General features: G+C 41.2%; 1 non-coding gene and 1 pseudogene across 1 annotated transcript; both read left to right on the top strand.

The window, feature by feature from the left end:
- Positions 1-1,605: 1,605 nt before the first annotated feature.
- LOC133815490 (frataxin, mitochondrial-like) lies at positions 1,606-3,650 on the top strand (annotated as a pseudogene).
- A 7,321-nt stretch (positions 3,651-10,971) lies between these two features.
- Positions 10,972-11,167, top strand: LOC133820400 (U2 spliceosomal RNA). The gene has a single exon (XR_009886811.1). It is a non-coding gene; the product is annotated as a U2 spliceosomal RNA (small nuclear RNA).
- The last annotated feature ends 10,076 nt before the right edge of the window (positions 11,168-21,243 follow it).

Here is a 21,243-nt window from a genome sequence, read left to right as displayed (position 1 = left end):
GTCAACAAAATGCTCATAAGATTTAGGCAATGAACTGAGAAGAATAATACCTTGATCTTCTTCATCAATACTTACTCCTATGTTGTTCAGCTCCAAGACAATTTTGTTGAAATCATCAAGATGTTTCCTTAGTTCCTTTTCATCATCCATTCGAATTGTGTATAGCTTCTTTTTGAGATAAAGCTTATTGGCCAGAGATTTCTTTAGATAAATTGTTGCTAACTTTTTCCAAAGACCAATTGCTGTTTCTTCATTTGACACTTCCCTCAAGACCTCATCACCAAGACTTAGCAATATGGCACTGTGTGCTTTAGATTCTGCATCTCTTTTCACCTTCTCATCTTTGAGTTCCTTCATTTTATCTTCATCAATAGCCTCTGAGATACCTTGATGCACCAGTAAGGCTTTCATTTTGATCCTCCACAAACTGAAATCATTTTCTCCCGTGAATTTATCTACTTCAAATTTCGCTGAAGCCATTCTTGCTCTGATTCTTGATTACCCGAGATGACCACCAAGAAGTTCTTGATTCAATCTTTGAACCTGGGCTCTGGTACCACTTGTTGTGAAACAACAAACAAACAAACAAGAACTAAACAAAAGAATCAGTAATAAGCAAGATAATAAAAACAAGATAACAGCAAGAGTTTACTTGGTTCGGTTCATTCTCATGAACCTACTCCAAGGGTCTGAACAGCCAAGAAATGGCTGATATACTTTATTCAATCTGAGTGTTACAAAAGAGAGAGATTGCACCAGAGACAAGCTCACAAACACCTGAGTTACAAACCCTGTTTTCTTCTCTCAAAACAGAACAAAAATTCTCACCAAACTCTCTCACTAAACTCACCTCTCCAAGAACTCCTTTTCTCAGCTTTACAAAGTTGTTATTAATAAACAAAACCTTACAGTATATATATATATATAAATAAAAGGCTGTAACTAAAACATAACAGTCTTGGAGAGAGCACACGTGTACCAGCTTACTTAAGTGGCTGAATCATTTTTCCAACACTATGTTTATATTTTTTGAGCAGTAGAAGTGTCAGCTCAACATTGTTGAATGAGTTAAGACAAGCATGGTGTTATTATATATCATATATGTGTACATAGATAAATGATACAAAAGAATTAAACGCAAATATAATTAATTTCGACTATTGTAGAAATTCTATTTAAAAATATACGAATGATTAAAAAATCAACGGTTGAAATTATATAATTTCGACTATTGCAGAAACGCATATACTCTTATACTGTAGTACGAGTCACGAAGCTCTTTTTCTCTCTCGGCAACGGCAAAGCCGCCACCGACGTCCTGCCCATTCATGGCAACTGCATCTGCACTCCAGTCCACGGTCTATTTTGTATACTATCTTCTCCTCAAAATATTATGGTATTATTGTTGCTGCTGTATAATGTAGTTAAGGTATTTGATTAAATGTCTTAAAAAGAAAAAGTGATAGTATTTTGAGAGTTTTGTTGTTAGTAATGTATAATGTAGTTGAGGCTTGTCATCAAGTTATTCAAGGAAAAAATGGATGCTATTTTTGTTAGTAGTAGTAGTTTTGTTGTTAGCATAATGTAGTAGAAGTGTTTGATTAAATGAATCGCTACCACCATGTAATTCCTACACTTCTAGAAGCTTCTCTCAATTTTGGTATCTCGTTGGAGGTTCTCAAGGCCCCGCACGTGGGTATGGCTTTAATTTCAGATTCTATAACTCTGTTTGGTAGCTGAGAAAGATAAGTATGAGAATACGTAATGGAAATTGGTTAAGATAATGCAATTGTAATCATTACTTATTAGATGTAATTTACTAATGATTAATATGAATACAGTTGTCTGCTGCAGGAGGATGAGTTTGACTGACTAGCTGATTCCACAATACATGATCTTCAAGAAAATCTCGGAAGTATTATTCATGATCTTTCAATGAGTCCAGAATTGGGTATCAGCTACTAACCACCTGCATATATTTAAATCCATATACTCTTTTCAATTAGCCTAATTGGAAGGTTCTTAACATTCCTGGTAGCTGAGAGCTGAAAATGTTGCAAATTTTGTGGTCAGTTTTCTTTTCTATTTAATATGTTGGGTTTTGCTAAGTTTACATAGATTTTTGCAGTCACATAATCATAGCTATAACTGGCTTCTGTCCTTTTGAGGTGCCTGACATGAATATGGAGATTGTGTTCAAGTTAATGACTTCAACATGGACTATGGGGTGAGAAATTCTTTTTTGAGAAAAAGAGTAATGGGATAAATTCTTCTTGTTCTAATGCAAATGGGTTCTGAATTTCATAACATGATGTGTTAACTCTGAAGCTTGCCGATTTGGGAACGTATGTGTTAAACAAACAAACTCCTAATAGACAAGGTTGGTCGTCTTCACCAGTAAGGTAATATTTTCTAGTGTTTCTTCTTAAACTATATTTCTGCTATGTTTTCAAACATTTGAAATCTTATTGTCAAGTATTATTTGTTATAGTTTGGTTTCTGGTTCAATTGCATCCTTTTTGGTGAAAAGTCGGACTGCATTTTCACAACACATCTAAGCTTTGCAGCGTCACTCTCATTCTTCCACTTCTTCCCATTCTTAAGCCTCACCATATATTAGTATGGGAACTGGGAAAGATATCTTGTACTGTGGGAAGATGCGGAAGAATAAGAGTAAGGCTGCAAAGCTTAGATGTGTTGTGAAAATGTGAACCTGACGTTTTTTTTCTTTCTTATTATTAAGAAAATGTCAACCTCCTTTTCCCAAGAAGAAGATGGTCTGCCCTATTGCTACCCTTCAGATGTCTAAGAAAAGTGTCATTTACACAATTATATTGTTGAACATGGAACTATGATGCTCTTTTAGCAAAAAAACAGGACTCCTGTCCTGTGAAACAGTTAGCCCTTAGTCCCAGTTGGGGTTTGAATTTCAGATCCCTTGCTCACTCAAATACCCTACCATTTGAGGTAATGGGTCAATATTGTAAACAAAATGTAAGCACTCCTTCTTACCCTACCATGTGGAAGAATGAGAGTGAAGCTGCAAAGCTTAGATGTGTTGTGAAATTGGGTCAAGACTTTTATTTTCTTTCTTATTATTTAAGAAAATGTCATAACCTCCTTTTCCCAAGGACAGGATGGTCTGCCTCATTGTTACCCTTCATATGTCTAGGAAAAGTGTCACTTAAATAATTATATTGTTGAACATTGAGCTATGATGCTCTTTTATCAAAAATAGAAGATTCCTGTCCTGTGAAACAGTAAGCCCTTAGTCCCAGTTGGGGTTTGAACCCTGGAAAAGGCACACACACTTACCCTATCATTTAAGGTAATGGGTCAATATTGTAAACACAATGTAAGGATTCCCTCTCATCCCAACTTTTGTCTAGATTCTATTGATATTGACTATTGAGGCATTTGGATGGTAAGATGAATGCTACTACTTTCAGCTATTTTTTTTCTTTCTCCTTTCATAAATTTGGTCCAGCCTTCAATACCATTCATTTTTCCTTCAATGCAGTGGTCCATTCAGATTTGACTGGGACCATGATGCGCGTTCTCGGGTTTATAAGCGAAACAAAGTAAATTTAGTGGATGTTTTAAAGAGTGAGTTGGAGCAACTGCGTGGTGAACCCATAAACCTTTCTTAAGTAGTTGACGGCTCTGGCATTACAACAACATCTTAGTGGAAAGTTCTTCTTTATTCCTCTTTCCCCTGTCTTTGAACACCGGTGTATGGTAGATCTCTCCTGCAACAGATAACAATTCCAGCCAACAGAACCAGAAAACAGAAAAAATACAGCAAAGAATTGCCCAGAATATGAAAAGGAAATCAACCTCAATTAAGACACTAGGAATTCGAGAGCCTAGTCTCTCCCAATAACTGGTTACACAATCCACACACATTCCTTGTCCTTTTCATCTATTTAAACTCTAGTCCCCAGCTGGATATTCTACACCCCACCTCACAGTATTCTTACTTACATAACTAACTATCCCCTGCCCTTTACCCCAGCCTTGTTACCCTGCCTCCTAGAGTACACAAATGTAATCGGTGGTCTATCAATTCCGCCCGCTAGAAGTTTCACCTTGTCCTCAAGGTGAAAATGAGGAAACTGCTCTTGAATCACTGAAAAATCTTCCCAAGTGGCTTCAAAAGCTGGTAAGTTGGTCCACTTAATGAGAGCTTGGGGAGACTCCTTGTGCGTGCCCGGCCTAACTTCCAGTACCTCTTCGGGTTCGAGCAACCACTCTAAATCTGCCATTAAGCCCGTGGGAAGGGAAGTGGCTTGCTGGTTTGGTCCCAGTGCCGCTCGGAGGAGTGATACGTGAAAAACTGGATGTATTGCGGCATCATTGGGTAGCTGTAAACGATAGGCGGCAGCTCCGATTCGTGCAACCACAGCAAACGGGCCAAAGTACCGTGGAGATAGCTTCTCATTCAAGCGTTTAGCCACCGATCTTTGGCTATAAGGACGTAACTTCACGTATACCATGTCCCCTACCTCAAATGTGACATCACGCCGTTTCTTGTCCGCTTGAGTCTTCATTTTCTGCTGGGCACGCTGTAGATTCTGTCGTAACAGCTCCAAAATGTCATCCCTTTCCGTCAAATTTTGCTCCACCGCCGATACTCTAGTGCTGCCATGCTCAAATCTAATTAAAGGGGGAGGGTTCCTGTGATAAAGGGCTCGAAAATGAGTCATTCCAGCAGCTGTATGGAAAGAAGTGTTGTACCAAAACTCCGCCCACGGTAGCCATTTTGCCCATTGGCTGGGTTTGGAGCTCACAAAGCAACGAAGGTATGTTTCTACACAACGGTTAACCACTTCCGTTTGACCGTCGGATTGTGGGTGATATGCTGTACTTTGCTTTAATGCAGTCCCTTGGAGCCTAAATAGTTCTTTCCAAAACAAGCTGAGAAAAATTTTGTCTCTATCCGACACTATAGATCTTGGAATCCCATGAAGCTTGACCACCTCTTGCACAAAAACAGCTGCTACCGATGCCGCTGAATATGGATGTCGTAAGTGTATAAAGTGACCATACTTGCTCAACCGGTCCACTACCACTAGAATAGAGTCAAACCCATTGGACAATGGCAACCCCTCAATGAAATCCATTGAAATGTCCTCCCAAACTTTTTCCGGGATGGGTAATGGCTGCAATAAACCCGCTGGAGACTGGGCTAAATATTTGTTTTGTTGGCACTCCATCACAAACTTCTGCACATCCTTACGCATTCCTCTCCAATATAGATTCGCCGCTAGCCTTTGAAATGTTTTAAAAACCCCCGAATGTCCCCCTACCTTGCTGCCATGATACTCTTGCAATAACAACAGAATAGAAGGTGAGGAAGATGGTAAAACTAATCTGCCTCTAAACTTAAGACAGCCTTGTACCCAAGAAAACCCGCCACACGATTTACCCATCGACAACTCCTCAATCACCCTAGCTAGAAATGGGTCCCTTGCTACATGTGCTTGTAAATCCGGTATGGAAATGAGGTGTGGAACTGAAATGGCAGCAAGAGTGGCGTCCCCATGAAGCCTAGATAAGGCATCCGCTGCCTTGTTCTCTAATCCCGGACGGTATTGTATATCAAAATCATACCCAAGAAGCTTTGTGAGCCATTTTTGGTGCTCCAAAGTGACAAGCCGCTGCTCCAACAAGAACTTCAAACTTTTTTGGTCCGTTCGCACCACAAACCGTCTTCCAAGCAAATAAGGACGCCATTTAAGAATAGCCAACACGATGGCCATCAACTCCCTTTCATAGACTGATTTGAGACGGTCCCTAGCGGATAAAACATGGCTGTAAAAAGCGATGGGTCTTCCAAATTGCATCAAAATCGCCCCTAATCCTCCTCCCGATGCATCGGCTTCTACCACAAATGGCTCGGAAAAATTGGGCAGCGCCAAAACCGGGGCCGAACACATGGCTGTCTTCAACTGTAGGAATGCCTCTTGTGCCTCCAATGTCCATCCAAAAGCATCCTTCTTCAACTGATCCGTCAAAGGTTTTGCTATCCTCCCATAACCTTGCACAAACTTCCGGTAATAACCTGTTAAACCCAAGAACCCACGCAGCTCTTTAATCGTCCTTGGGGTGGGCCAATCCTCCATAGCCGCAAGCTTACTTGGGTCCGCTGCCACTCCATGACCAGAAATCACATGACCCAAATATTCCACCTGTTTTTGAGCAAATAAACACTTCTTTTGGTTGGCATAAAGTGTGTGTTGCTGCAGTCTTTCCAAAAACAGCGAAAGGTGGTGTGTATGTTCCGCCATAGATGAACTGTAAACTAAAATATCGTAAAAAAAAACCAGCACAAACTTGCGTAAATAATCACGAAAAACCTCATTCATAAGAGCTTGAAAAGTGGCAGGAGCGTTCGTCAATCCAAAGGGCATGACAAGAAATTCGTAGTGCCCCTCATGAGTACGGAATGCCGTCTTCTCTATATCCCTTGCTGCCACCCGGATTTGATGGTACCCCGACGTCAAATCCAGTTTCGAAAACACCTGTGCTCCATGAAGTTCATCCAACAATTCATCAATGACGGGTATTGGGAACTTATCCGCCACCGTTTCTCTATTCAAAGCCCGATAATCTACACAAAACCGCCAGCTGCCATCCTTCTTTTTAACTAGAAGGACCGGGCTCGAAAAAGGGCTTGTACTTGGTCTAATGATCCCAGCTTGCAACATCTCCAAAACCAACCTCTCGATCTCATCTTTTTGAGCTTGTGCATATCTATATGGTCTCACCGATACCGGTTCCGTTCCCGTCTTGAGCACAATAGCATGTTCTCTCCCACGGCTAGGGGGCAGCCCCTTCGGCGACCCAAAAACAGCTGCAAATCGCTGCAATACAGCTTGAATTGGTGCGGGTTGGGCGTCGCTGCTCACTCCCTCTGCCTTAGATAATGCGCCAAAATGAACCCAAAATCCTTGTGCTTCTTTTTCAACGGAAAGAATCATAGCCTTCAATGAGATTGGGGATTTACATAAACTTGGGTCTCCTTGCAAAGTAATCCATGTTCTCGCCATCTCGAATTTCATAATCATTGTTCGCCAATTGACTTGCATGTTCCCCAATGTCTCCAACCACTTGATGCCCAATATCACATCGGCTCCCCCCAACTCAAGTGGCAAGAAATCTGTGATTACGCGCAACGCCCCCAAATCCAACTCCACTTGCGCACATATGCCCTCCGTTCTCACCTTCCCGCCCGTAACTAACAACACGCCATAACAAGTTGTCGTTGTAATTGGAAGCCCCGTTGCTGAAACGACATCCATGGAGATGAAGTTGTGAGTTGTCCCACTGTCAATGAGAACCATGACTGGTCGCTGCCCTATGTGCCCCGCCAGTTTCATTGTGTGGGTTGAAGAAATGCCCACCAAAGAATTTAGTGACAATGTGGCCAAGGTTTCTTCAGTGACCACCGTCTCTTCCGACTACGGTGACGGTGGAGGAGATTCTTCGGTAAGTGGGGCTTCATCCTCATTGGATAATAACAGAACTTGTAAGGCCCGTTGCTCACATTCATGACCTCTGAAAAATTTCTTGTCACACTTAAAACAAATGCCCCGAGCTCGTTTTTCTTGATACTCCGCTTCTGTGAGGCGGCGGAACGCCGGCGGCCTGCTCTGCTGGCCGGCGCCAAACGCTGGTGTACCTGTTCGCTGGTGAGTGGTGGTTGTCGAAGAAGACGATGCTGCTAGCGAAGGTTGCTGATGCGTGCGTGAAAACACAGGAGCTAGGGCATTTCTGGATTGGGCCGGCGGCCCTGGGCTGGATTTGTGCGAACTGGGCCGGAATATAGGGCCCGAGTGGAGGATTTGATGCCCTTCTTCCACTCGCTGGGCCGTATCCATTATGTGGGCTAGCCCAATGGGCTGAAGAATGTGGAGGGCTGCCTTGATCTCATCCTTGAGGCCCCTCATGAAGCTTCCTTCCAAAATATGTTCCGATACGTCGGGGACCCGAGCTGCTAACGTTTCCCACCGGACTCGATACTCCTTCACGGATGTGGTCTGCTTCAACGACAACAACTCTTCTGAAATTGACCCCACTGGAGCCTCTCTGAACCTCTGCAAAATCAATCTCTTCAAAGGTGCCCAAGAGTTAATCGGTCTTCTATGATGTTCCCACTGGAACCAAGTCAAGGCATCCCCATCTAGACCCACAATGGCCGACTCTAGCTTAATTTGCTCCGTCATGCGCATCAAAAGAAAATACCTCTCCACCCGTGATATCCACCCGTCGGGGTTCTCTCCCGAAAACAGCGGCAACTCCATTCTTACTGGCCGATAATCTTGGCCGGCGTTGACATCCCCGAAGTGCGAAGCGCGCTGCGTCGGAGGTGGTGGTGGTGCCGAACCCATGCCCGGCGGAATGCTCTTCTCGGGTGAAGCGTGATGAATCGGTCCCCTTGGGCTCCCATCCGATCCGTGTGTGGCCGGCCCTTCAGCACTCCCGATTGTCTCATCTGGTGTGTGTTGGCCCTGAGTTCGCAGCAAATTCGTGAGGTGAGTTACGAGATAATCCTTCTTCTTCTCCATTACTGGCAGCCGTTGGATTTCTTGTTTCAGCAAATCAATTTCTCTGGGAAGTTGCTGAAACTCAGACTTAGCCTCCTGCAACTCTCTGTAAACTTCCGATTGTATCTCCTCCATCTTCTCCTCCAATGATTCCAATTGGAAATCCTTCTTTGGTCCCATAACGATCGTGTTGCTCTGATACTACTATTGGTAGATCTCTCTTGCAACAGATAACAATTCCAGCCAACAAAACCAGAAAACAGAAAAAATACAGCAAAGAATTGCCCAGAATATGAAAAGGAAATCAGCCTCAATTAAGACACTAAAAATTCGAGAGCCTAGTCTCTCCCAATAACTGGTTACACAATCCACACACATTCCGTGTCCTTTTCATCTATTTAAACTCTAGTCCCCAACTGGATATTCTACACCCCACCTCACAGTATTCTTACTTACATAACTAACTATCCCCTGCCCTTTACCCCAGCCTTGTTACCCTGCCTCCTAGAGTACACAAATGTAATCGGTGGTCTATCAGTGTACCAATAAATAAACTTTCTTGAGTATTCAAAGCATGTAACTACAGACAACATAAGATTTATTAAACTAGACTCAGATGTGTGGCCATTGTTGCATACCAGAACTTAAGCCTGTTCTCATCGGGACATCAAACATAGTTTGAGCCAATACACTACATTCTCCCCCTGAATCTAAGTTTCCATAGAAAGGTCCTGGTCCAGGCCAGTCATGCGCATTGTTACCACTAAAAAAAAAATAAGAAAAATAAGACATAAGATCAAGCAAGAAACCATGAGTGGCATAGTTGATGCTAATGACTAACCATTGTCCCATTTCGAGGTACCTTTTGCATAACATATATCTCCAATAAGGAAGACAATACCAAAGCTCCCCAGATCTTGAACAAGCTGCTTAGTAGTGTTGAGAGGGCCATTCTGGTAGTAATTATTGTACTCATTGGATCAATCAACTTCATCCCGCCTGAAGAAATGTATTGGAAAATAAATTTGAGAAAATGCACCTTATTGGTTTAATCAGATAAATACGGAAGAAGGGGGGGAGGGGGGAACCCATCAATTTAGAAGTAAACAATGGCTTTGGTAGTATCATTGAATAAAATTTAATGCACATGTATTTACTATATAACACTAAGAATTTATTATTGCTACAATAAGTCATAATCTGGAAATATGGAATTATAAATTGATAGCATGTGTAAGAAACCTCAGCAAGTCTCATAAAAAAAGGGTGACTCTTGATAGCCATATTAGTATGTTATGATTTCATGCATTGCTGAGTCAAGAAAAGGGTTAAGGGTGTACGAGTCAAAACCTTTCCCATGTCACCAAGTATGACAACGTGTTGAATAGAATTTTGGCCAGGATAAGGAGAGGATCTGAAATGGCATTCATGACTCCAAATATAAGAACCATTGGATAATTTATGCCCCAGCTTGTAAAAATACAAGATAATAGTATCAATGCCCAAAAAAGAATAAGGAAAAAACTTACTATGAAAAACTTAAAACCAAGAAACAAAAGTTAATCTATTGTGAAATTTCACTTTAATACTAAATCCATATCAGAAAAACAAAATAAGGGACTGGTAAACTTGTGCACATACAGTACAAAAGAAGAAATGTTATCATTGTGAAGTAGCATTTGGAAAGCTTTTGATGTTAACTACATTAAGAACAGTATTCGTAGAAACTTTTATACGAACATTGCAAATTCTTCTTGCCTATTTGAAAAGACTCAATGTGTGCACTGTAATCCATTTCTCTAATATCAGTGACTTTGTTCTCATACATACAGTTATTCACTTTCAGCTCTAACTTAAAGATAAAGTATCTAGAAAGGCCAATATCCCAGCAAAAGATCTCACAGTCTCCTTTTTTACCCCATTCAAAGAAATAAAACATCCCATTACAGAACAAAGCTGAATGAAAACAATGAGGGGGAAAGCTTGCCATTAACCTGCTTAAACATTCCAATTGATCAAATCAGAGATAACATGTAAGTCCAAATATATGATGTACAAACTAGAAAACAAAATTTAAGAATAAAGCAAACTTACTCCTTTCCACATTTTTGCTTGTTAGCAGGAGCTTTGGATTTACAAAAGCTACAACATTTGATAATCCCACCAGCTTTGCTATTTGACCAAAAATAAAACAAATAAAATAGATTGTTCACAAACAAGGTTGATTAAAAGAAGTATAAAAGGTGAAACCATCTCTTCTTTAGGAAAAGAAATAGAAAATACAAGACGCCACTTGAAAAACGTTGGAGCTCAAATTTGAGAAGACCAGAATGTTTTGAGTTCAGTTATCCCACATCGGTTAAGGAGTTAGAGTTGCAAGGCTGAATAGCTATAAGAAGCAAATTTGTACTTGCTACGAAACATACCTTTCTCGGCCTTTTGGCTAAGATCAAGTGTAGTATCTGTTCTTATCAGTTTAATATCTGATATGTGGGTCATTGGCCCACACGATATTAAATTAATTTTTTAAGGGTGAGGGTCCGTTACGGTAGCTTGCTACTGGGGTCCTCGAGCGTCGTCTATGCGTTGCACTATTGCATCGGCCTGGCGCATCCCTCCGAGCTCAGTTAAAGTTCATTATGGGCTTGGCGCATACAGCCAAGCTCACAAGTCGGGTTACTGAGGTATGAATATGTTAAAAGAACATCAATAACGAAACAGTATAAACCCTATATCAGAAACAGCTACTAATTATAAGAAATTAATTCGACCAAAATCACAATTATAAACTGAATTGTTTAAAAAAACTTTAATCACACCTAAAGGAAAGATAAAAAAAAATGTTTAAATCAACCAAAATTACACCTACAAAAATTTGTAAATCAAATTGTTAAAAAACTATAATCATGTAAAAGTTTATAATTAATAATAAAATCTAACAAAATTAATCATACCTATACAAAATTTAGAACACATTACCAACAAATTATAGTATATCTCTAGATGACCAAAAAAGAAAAACCAACAGTTTATTGCCTAAATAGCCAACACAAAAACCATTAAAGCAAGAAACTTCATATCTACTTGAATGTTTTACTTCTGCAACATCGTCAGCTCCACGCAATAAACCACAGTAATCATACTCGTTGAATTACCCAATCGACTACGAGTTTGCTTTGTTGGTACACCACTCAGATTGTACGATCACATATGATTCCACCTTGGTTAATATATGGGCTTTTAATGGAATTTAGGGATTACCAATTTGGTTTGAAATGTTTGGAGAAAAAAAGTTTGGAATTAAAAAAAAAAAATGTTTGACACTTAAACTAAAATATTGTATTTTGTTTTTAAAAGTTAAAAATTATTTTTTGAAAACAAATTGAAGTGTTTGATATTGTTTTCAGAAAACAATTTTTAAAAACAAAATTACAAAAAACAGAAAATTTTGAGAACAACAAAAAGTTGTTTTCTATTGTTCTCAAATTTTCTTTCCTTACTTTCTCACTTCTTATTTTTCATCATTTTTTATTTCAAATTATTTTATCTCATTATTTATTACAAACTTTTAAAATATTTTTCTCTTTGTAAATATATTTGTTAATTTTTTATTTAAGATTTAAAAAAAAAAACTAAAAAGTTGTTTTTAGAAAACCAAACACTTCTTGTTTTTTTTAAAACTACAAAAACAATTTTCTGTTCTCATTCCTGAGAACACAATTTTGAAAACAAAAAACAGAAAACAATGATAAACCGATATACTATCAATGTGCAAAAATATGAGACCTATACTTTTCTTAATTTGTATGAGAAAATTTATTAAAAACAAAATTAAAGTATGAAAAACACAATTAGTAGCTAATTAAAATATGAAAATGCCACATTTTTTATCATAGTTGTATTTTCTTTTATTTTGAAGGTGATTTTTTTTCCCTTCATTTTTTAATTATTTTTTCTTTCTTTTTTTCCTTACTTATTTTTTCTTCTATTTTAACTTTTTTCTTTTTTTTTTCTACCAATTTTTTTTTATCTTTTTTTTCTTTCCATTTTTCAATTCATTTTTATTCATTTATCTATTTTTTCGTATTTTTTCAGTTTTCTTTCTTTTTTGTTTTGTTTTGTTTTGTTTTTTGTATTTATTATTTTCTCCTTTTATTTTTTTTCTATTTTTACACATATGATCTTTTTTTTTCATTTCTTTTACCAATTTTTTCATTCATATTTTTTTCTTTCCATTTTTCCATTATTTTTCTTCTTCTTCTTTTCATTTTTATTCATTCATCTATTTTTTTTCCTTCATCATTTCTTTTGTTTTGTTTTTTTTTTTCATATTTTTTTAGTTTTATTTCCTAAGTTTTTAATTTTGCCTTCTTTTTTCTTCATTTTTTGTACTTATTCATTCTCATTTCATTTTCCCCTTTTTTCACACATATTTTAACATTACATAATTATTTTACTATTTTTTTTATTTATTATTGTAATTTTTTTTATAGATTTTGCCACTATATGTAAAAAAATTCAAATCAATTTTTTCAGCATTTTCTTTTTACTATAACCCTTATAGGAACATCAAAATTTGGAAAGAAAACTAATGAAAATATGAAAACGTGAATGAGTAACCAATTACCCTGATGAGAACATTCAAGTCTAGAAAAAAAATTATATGAAAAAGATGGGAGAGAAGGGTGGATTTGATTTTTTTTTTCTATCTTCAGATTTGTGGAAACTGGTTATCTTCCTGTTATTTGTGTGTATATTTCTAGGGGTAACTGGTTATATTCATGTTTTTTATGTGTATATTTATGGTGGTAATTGGTTACCTTCACGTTATGATGTGTGTGTGTATATTTATAGGTTCTTTATGGTAAACGGGTTACCTATGTTACTAAAATCATAGTTAATTCTTCATTTTTTAATGAAGTGTTCTTCCTCTTTTTCATTCAAATTTGATGTTTCTTTTCATATTTAATATGAGTAACCCGTCACCCATCTATGGTAACTGGTTACCTCTCTTATGGCAGAAGGTTACTCATCTCAGAGTGACAGGTTACTCCTCCTAGATGTTATTTAACCTAGTTCTAGGATTTTTTTTTACATAATTGTCAAAGATCAATCAAATAACTGGTTACCTTACTTAGGATTTGAAAAAAGAAATGTACAATATAAAAATAAAGAAAAAATGTTTATAATAAATGAAAAAAATAATAAATACAATTCATATCACAAAAAAAAAATTGCAAAATAACCAAAGAATAATTTAATATAAAATTAGTTATATAAAAATAATATAAAAAAAATAAATAAGCTAAAAAAATAATTATCAAATTACAAACATACTCTTCCAAATTAATAAAACTTGATTAAGAGTAACACTATGGCATAAACCAACTTTTATACAAAAATATGGGAAAATAAACTCATAAAAATGAAAAATCTTAAAACAAAAAGTCATAAATTAACTTCTTTTGAAAAAAAAAGTCATATTTTTTCACTCTATTAAAAATCTCATATAAAATGTAATTTCTTCAAAAAAGTTAAATAAAATTTCCATAATATACGGTTATCTAATTATTTTAGCATTTAATAATTAAATTGGATTTTTAAAATGGAAAACCAAATCGGGTATGAGTAAATAATATTGTTTTTATTAGTTAGTATTAAAATGGGTATGTTAAATGTGTATTTATTTTATAAATGTTGTACTTATGTATAAATTTGGCAATTTATTCATATGTAAATGTGTAAATATTTAAATTAATATTTTATTTAATTCAAGATTCCAAGGTGTTATACTTATTTGTAAAAAAAGGAATTACGTTCAAACTAAAAAATACACAAAAAAGTCCGAAAATTTGTTACACACTATTTTATAATGCACTCGTAAATTATAAAAATTATTTGTTTATTGTTGTTTACCGAGTTTTTTGGAAATTAGAATTATAAAAGATTAAAGAGTTTAAAAGAAAGGATTTAAGAGAAGTAAACAAGGTTTTTACGTGGTTGAGGCGTTAATGAGTCTTAGTCCACGAGACAGTTGTATTAGAGCTTAGAGAGCTTTCGACAATGGAGTTTTCTGCAAGTTTTAGTAAAGTAACTGCTTACAATCAAAATCTTGAATCCTCTCCTCAGTGCACCACTATTCGTATTTATAGGCGCACTGGGCTTGGGCCGAGCTGGCCCGGCCTAATAAGGGTGTAAATACCATTGGCTTATCTGATGGGAGCCTAATACAAATGATTGATATATGAAACATACATTAGTCGAAGCCCATTGGGCCAGCCCAAACAAGATCTTATTCTAAGACATGCGACAAACTGGTGTTTCAGTCTGGGTGTTATGTGCTACGAGGAAGATTTGGGGGACAAGATCGGTCAGAGTAATGGCGGCACAGTTCTGAACCAATGACATACAATCCCGAGGTAGCCTCCTCTGCAGGTTAAGCGTGGGGACAACCCCCACGCTTCTTGGGACGATGTCAGTATCGGGGACACTTTATCACGCAAAACTCAGCCAACCAATCTAGATCCGTTTACCAAAGTCCCCCTCCGTTCACCAGGGTCCGGGTTCGTTTACTAGGACCCGGGTTTATCCTCGGAGCTCCCGGCCCAATCTCAGATTTGGGAGCCCGCAACCTCATTTCCCGTACCACAGAGGACATCCCAGTACACGGTCCCGGGTTTATACAACCTGCCCCGATGTTGGTCTCGGCTCACTCTCCCGGATGTCCTCTGGGCCTTGCCAAGACTTGGGCAGCCAATATCCGTTCTCCCTTCGCATAATGGGCCCGGTCTGGGCCTTAACTCCCAGGAAAGCGGCCCATGGACTTAGAGTGTGGACCCGTACATTTTAGAAGAAACGGGGAGAACAATTACCCCCCAAGCCTTCATCTGGGCTTGCGCGGTGGAGGCTTGTATCCCTCTCGGACCATCTCAGCGCTTCCCGGTTCGTTTCCAAGGCAGCGGGTCCGCGAAAGGGGGACACTGATTGCTGAACGATCACGGAGTGAAAGCCTGTTTTGATGTCCTGGACCGAATCCAAAAAGCCCGGTCCATTTACCAAAGCCCCGGTTCATTTACTTCAGGGCCGTCTGGAGGCCTTCTACTCGCTCTGCTTCATCATGAAGGGGGTACGTGTCCCTTTGCGACTGGCGCATTGAGGGCACTAGAATTTGAAAGGTTAGCAAACATTCTATTGGTTTCTGTGTTGGCAGTTAAATGTCAGCTCAATTTACGAAGCGTCCCATTCGCACGAATGTCCCCATTATAATCTCTGCAACAAAGAAGACCGTTGGATAGGACGACCTTTGAAGTGCTCTTCTTCTGGGTCGTTGGATCGGGGCGGCGCGGATCACGCCTCTGGGGAACCGTGTTCCAGTACTCGAGTATGTCCATTAATGTTCCTGAACGAACTAGGACCGTCCGATGGGGGGATCGTGTCGAACCGTTAGATCAAAACAGCCTTCTAGTTCTTATAAATACCCTAAGATTTTCATTTGATATCTTTACACTCTCAGAACAAAAAAAAAAAAAAAAACACTTAAATGACTTTTTATGTCCGAGCTCGCCGACGACATTTTCCATCATCTACTTCGCCTTCGCCGTCGCTTGTTCCCGACGCACCTGATCTCTGTACCTTCGCATGAGCAGAGGACATCAGGCTGTCCAATAGACGAGCTTTTACATTGCCTTCATTTGTTCAAGGTCGCGATTTTACCGTCATTGTCGCCGGAAACACACCATTCTTCACGACCAGCCTTTTCCAGTAAGTTTTCTTGACTTCTTCTTTTATTTTCTTGCGTTTTCCATATCGTCGTAATTGTCTGTTTAGGCTGTTAGATCTTGCCTACGTTTAGACTGGCTCTGGGTGCATTAGAATAGGTTAGGAAAAAAACTAGTCCGAGCTGTCCCGGATCTCCTCAGGGTCAGGGGGTTCCCGGACAAGCGGCAATAGGCCGGCTTACGAGAACTTCAGCCAGATCCTTTCTTTTTCGTTCCCGATCAGGGTTCTGTGACTTCTTGGTGATCCCGGACCTGATCCGGAGGGGACTCCTCCAAGCAGTTCGTAGGAGAGCCCTCATACGTTAACCAACCTTCTTGGGTTTTGGTGCTGACTACTTGGTTGTTTGTTTTGTTCTGTTTTGCTCCCAGATCATCAGCCATGACTTCAGGCGTTACCCTCCATTCGGAAGAACAGGTTAATGCGGCCCCTGTCACTCTATTAGGATCCAAGGCTCCCAGTGGCAACAGATGGGAGATGGACGGGGTGCAGAACCTGTTCCGAAATTATCGGATACTGTACGCCCTGGAGAAGCATTTGGGCGTGGAGTTGACTCCCGGACTATTCTATAACCGCCTGGCCAGAAAATAGGAGAAGGCTTATACCGGCGTGGATGAGTTCGGGGCCTGGAGCATAGGCCACATCAGTGCAGGAGCCACTCTCCCGCTTCATGACTACTTCGCCCAATTCCTCAAGTTTGTGGGGATTGTGCCGTTTCAGCTCCTGCCTCAGGCATACCGACTGCTTGCGGGAGGGCGCATCTTTTGCATAGTGAAGCAGATCCCAGATCTGACTCCGGGAGAGGTGCTGTATTTCTACAAGTTGGAGTCGTAGGTCAACGTCAAGGACAAGACCCTGGACGGCTTCTAAAGACTGAAACCGCGTGGCAACTACGCTGCTCCTACCAACACATGGAAGCACCCCCCGGACGTCAGACATTACTGGTTCATGACGTCTGGGTTTCTTTTAGAAAAGAACCCCATGCTGATGCTGGACTTTCAGCGAGTGGGTAAGTGGCTTCCCGTTCCCTAGTTTCTTTCTTGTTTTCACTTTTTATTCCTCATTCTCGATATATTGCCTTGGATGGCAGGACCCTATGCCCAAACTCCCCTCACCCAGTTTATCCTGGACCGGAAGAAATTCTACTCCGCGCTAAGTGCGGAAGATTTGGACGTAGGGGGCTACATCAACACCGAGGACGTCTGGGTGGTCGGGATGCTGGAAGCCAACCAAATGATCAAGGCCCCCAGTCTCCAGGGGATACAATGCGAGAAAGACCCGGCATTGAGGGAGGAGCTGGCCCTTGAGCACATCAGGGTTGTAGAGACCGCGACCCTGGCAGACGCAGCCAAAAGGAGCGGAACCAGACTGAGCAGAGGGAGAGTGCCACCTTCGAGGAGCTGGAAGCCCTCTTTGACGAGGCCCAACCAAACACGTGGACCCCCGGTGCTAGTGTATCAGGGCGAGCTAATTCACCTTTGCTTTTGACTTATGCTCCTCAAGTTGGGGACTTAGTTAGGGATAGACTAGTTTATCGAGGCCCCCTGTTTGGGGTTGATGGAGAGATGAGACCTTCGTCTCCCATCACTGTAGATCAGGAAACTCTCATGTACTTGTCCGGGTTTCTTCAATATGGGAACTTCTTGGACCCGGATGACATGGGAGACCTATTCCATTCCTTTGCCTTAGGGGAATTATGTCGAGTCTGAGGTCTAGACAAGGGTTCGTCCCGGAGTACTTTTAGTCTTCTTATTACTCATGTGCCTTGACTTGTTTATTTTGCTAATTCCCTTTTTGTCTGCTTATTTCAGAAGACTCTGACATGTCCAATCCCATAGAAAAGATGAAGCAGGCCCTTGAGGTCCGGGCTGCCAAGGCTAGGGCTTCGGCCAGAAAGACCGCCAAGGGCACGCCCAAGCCAAAAGATCTGGACGCGATCCTTGAGAGCTCAGTGCTGGAGCCTAACTCAGTCAGAGAGGCCTCAGCTGTGGTCCCAATCACGACAGTTAATCCTGAAACTGCTCCAGCTCTTCCTGCTCGTCCCCTGGTAATCGACCTGGAGGGGGAAACACTGGTGAGTCGGAGTTCCGGGAAGAGAACCACGGACTCGGGCGCGGGTGAGGCCGCGAAAGGGACAAAGAGGGCCAAGACCAGAGGCGTTGGCTCGGCCGAGGAATCCTCCGAGGAGAGTCATCTTGCCGCCAAGGAACTCTTGGAAGTGCCTGCGCTTCCCGTCCATCCGACTTTGTCCTAAGAGGGAGAGGCGGTTTTGTGGGAGGAACAGTCCAAACTGGTGTCCCGGACGTGGGAGACTGGCCGGGGGAAGAGGGAGGAGGTTTACCGGGCCCTGATGATCCATTGTCAGGCCGAGTTCTCGGAGCAATCGACAGCTTTTAGTGCTTCCCAGCCGATCGTGGACCGGCTTGCTGCTGAGACGGGGTTCTGTTCCAAATTGGGGCAAGACACGACTCCGTTTTCCGCGGACTTGCTGGATCAAGTGGGGATCACTATGTCCAACCTCCAACTGAAGCGGTACACCACCATAGCCAGCCAGGACATGCTATTCATCTCCCAGGCTCTCCACCATTAGGCCACTGCTATAAGTTATCCATTTATACCTCCTGTTTCTTCTTGCACTTTTAGTTCTTCAGATTTTTCTAACTTCAATTCATTCCAGGACGCTCTGCTAGAAATGCCGACTTGGCGGCCGAGATTGCAATGAAAATGGAGACGAGCCAGCTAGAGTTGGAGGCGACCGTGAACCAGCGAGAAGCCGCTAAGGAAGCCCTGGCCAAGGAGGTGGCTCAGGCCAAAGCGGACCGTGAAGAGGCTGCCTGGACTAAGTTTCAACTTGAAGAGACTATGTCCCGGAGAGAGGCCGAGAATAGCTAGTTGGTGGCCGGTTTGGAGGCGGAGCTTCTCCGAGTGAAGGTCCTGCAGGAGGCGGCCAAAGCCCAGTCTACCCAGGACTGGGAGAGGATCACCGGTCTTGAGTCTCGGGTCTGCGAATTGGACGACTTGTTTCGGCAGGAGGTGACGGCTCACAATGAGACCCATCGCAAGAAAGAAAAGGCGGACGCCTTGCTGGAGGTCACCTTGACGAGGCCATCTACATGGCTTGGCTCCAGGACAAGAACATGAACCTCCTGCATTACCCTGACCCCGCCGCGAAAAGAGCTGAATTTGAGGCCAAGGAGAAAGAAGACGCGGAACCCTTAGACGAGGAAGAGGCAGACGGAGCAAACCCAGAGGCATCGGGGCACGGCGAAACCTAGGCCGGGTCTTCTATTTGTCTTTATCTCTTTCCATTTTTTTTTAAATTTTTGTAACATTTTTATGGATGCGGATGCGGATGCATCTAAGACAATTTTTATATTCACATTTACTTCATTTCTTACATAAGGCTTTCCTGTTTCCATTCGTTAAACTTTTACTAAGTGTTTTCACCACCTTGTGTAAATGAGTCGAATGTTCGGTCCCGGTTCCAACAGCCGGGACTGTTGGAGAAAAGTTGCAGAAAATGTCTCTTCTGGTGACCCGTCTTTGGGTCTTGACAGCCTGGACTAGATTATTCTGGTTTTATAATATGGGCTCCAATAGCCCGAACCGCCCGAGATCTTTCTAGATTTTAACTTATCCACTCGCTTTACTCCTGTTGCTCAGGTTCCAACGGCCTGGGCCATTAGGGAGTTGATAATTATCACTAAATCTATCTGTCCTGATTCTAGTGTTCAGGTTTTGACGGTCTGGACCATCAGGGATTAGCTGATTAGCTTATTTTGAAACCTGGGTTAGGTTCCCACGGCCTGGGCCGTTTATAAGACTAAGTTTAGACAACTTATACCTGGGACTCGTGCTCCAATAGTCTTGTGCTATTGCAGAGATGATGCAGACGGGTATTTGGTTGTTTGGGACCATGCTCGATCAACCAATTTTTAGGTATTTTATATCCCTGGGACACGCGTGTCTGGGTTAGGACTTGGGCTGGCACGTATGTCCTATTGGATATTTCACCTCCCGGACTATGTAGGTCCGGACCGGGATCAGGCCTGAGCCTTAAGTCCTATAGTTTGTACCCCCGGACCACATATATCCAGTTCGGGACTAGGCCTTAGCCTTGTGCCCTATTTGGTTTGTACCCCCCAGAACTTGTCGGTTCGGTTCGGGACTAGGCCTTATCCTTGTGCCCTTTCATTAGCTTCCTGTTTTGTTTTTGTTCTCGGACTTGCTCGTGCGAATGGATACACACCCCTGCCCCTCCTAGTGAGCCAAGATTGGTCTTGGGTCACTTGCTTATGGAGACTGTTTACCGAGTTTTTCGGAAACGAATACAAACAAAATAATAAAAAGATAAGAACTGTAGAAGTGCAGAAATATAAATAGACAAACAGGTTTTTTACGTGGTTCAGGCATTAACAAGCCTTAGTCCACGAGTCGATGTTATTATACTTGTAGAGAATTACAGTGAAATGGCTGGTGTATAAGACCCTCACAAACTCACAATGTTTCTCTCGGGTTCTCTTGAAGAAGATGAAGCTAGAGAGATTTTTGGCAGAGTTCTTGCTCTCTAATTTCTTGACCTCCTTCCTATCGTAAAATGAGGAGGTCTTTATAGCTAGGGTTTTGGATTAGGGTTTTTCTCTACCCCCTTGAGTCTTAATTACACCAGCCGCAAATAGGGAATACAATTACCCTCGTAGCATGGCTACAAGGCTCTACGTGGGTATAATTATATGAAAATATGGGGAATGCCAAAAGGCAGCTGTCTTTTCCAGGCTGTCAGCGGAACAGTAGGCGAAAAGGCACTTTTAGGCGTGCTGGGATGTGTGCGGCCTCGACCTGTCAGGCGGGATCCTGGGTCACGTGAGTATCATTTCAACTATGCTTTTTCCGTGACTCGACCGCTTGGTCTTCTTCC

Source organism: Humulus lupulus, chromosome 2, assembly GCF_963169125.1.
Source record: "Humulus lupulus chromosome 2, drHumLupu1.1, whole genome shotgun sequence".
NCBI classification, from domain to species: Eukaryota; Viridiplantae; Streptophyta; class Magnoliopsida; order Rosales; family Cannabaceae; genus Humulus; species Humulus lupulus.
The sequence above is the reverse complement of the archived record's forward strand: the minus strand, read 5'-3'. Positions and strand labels throughout refer to the sequence as shown.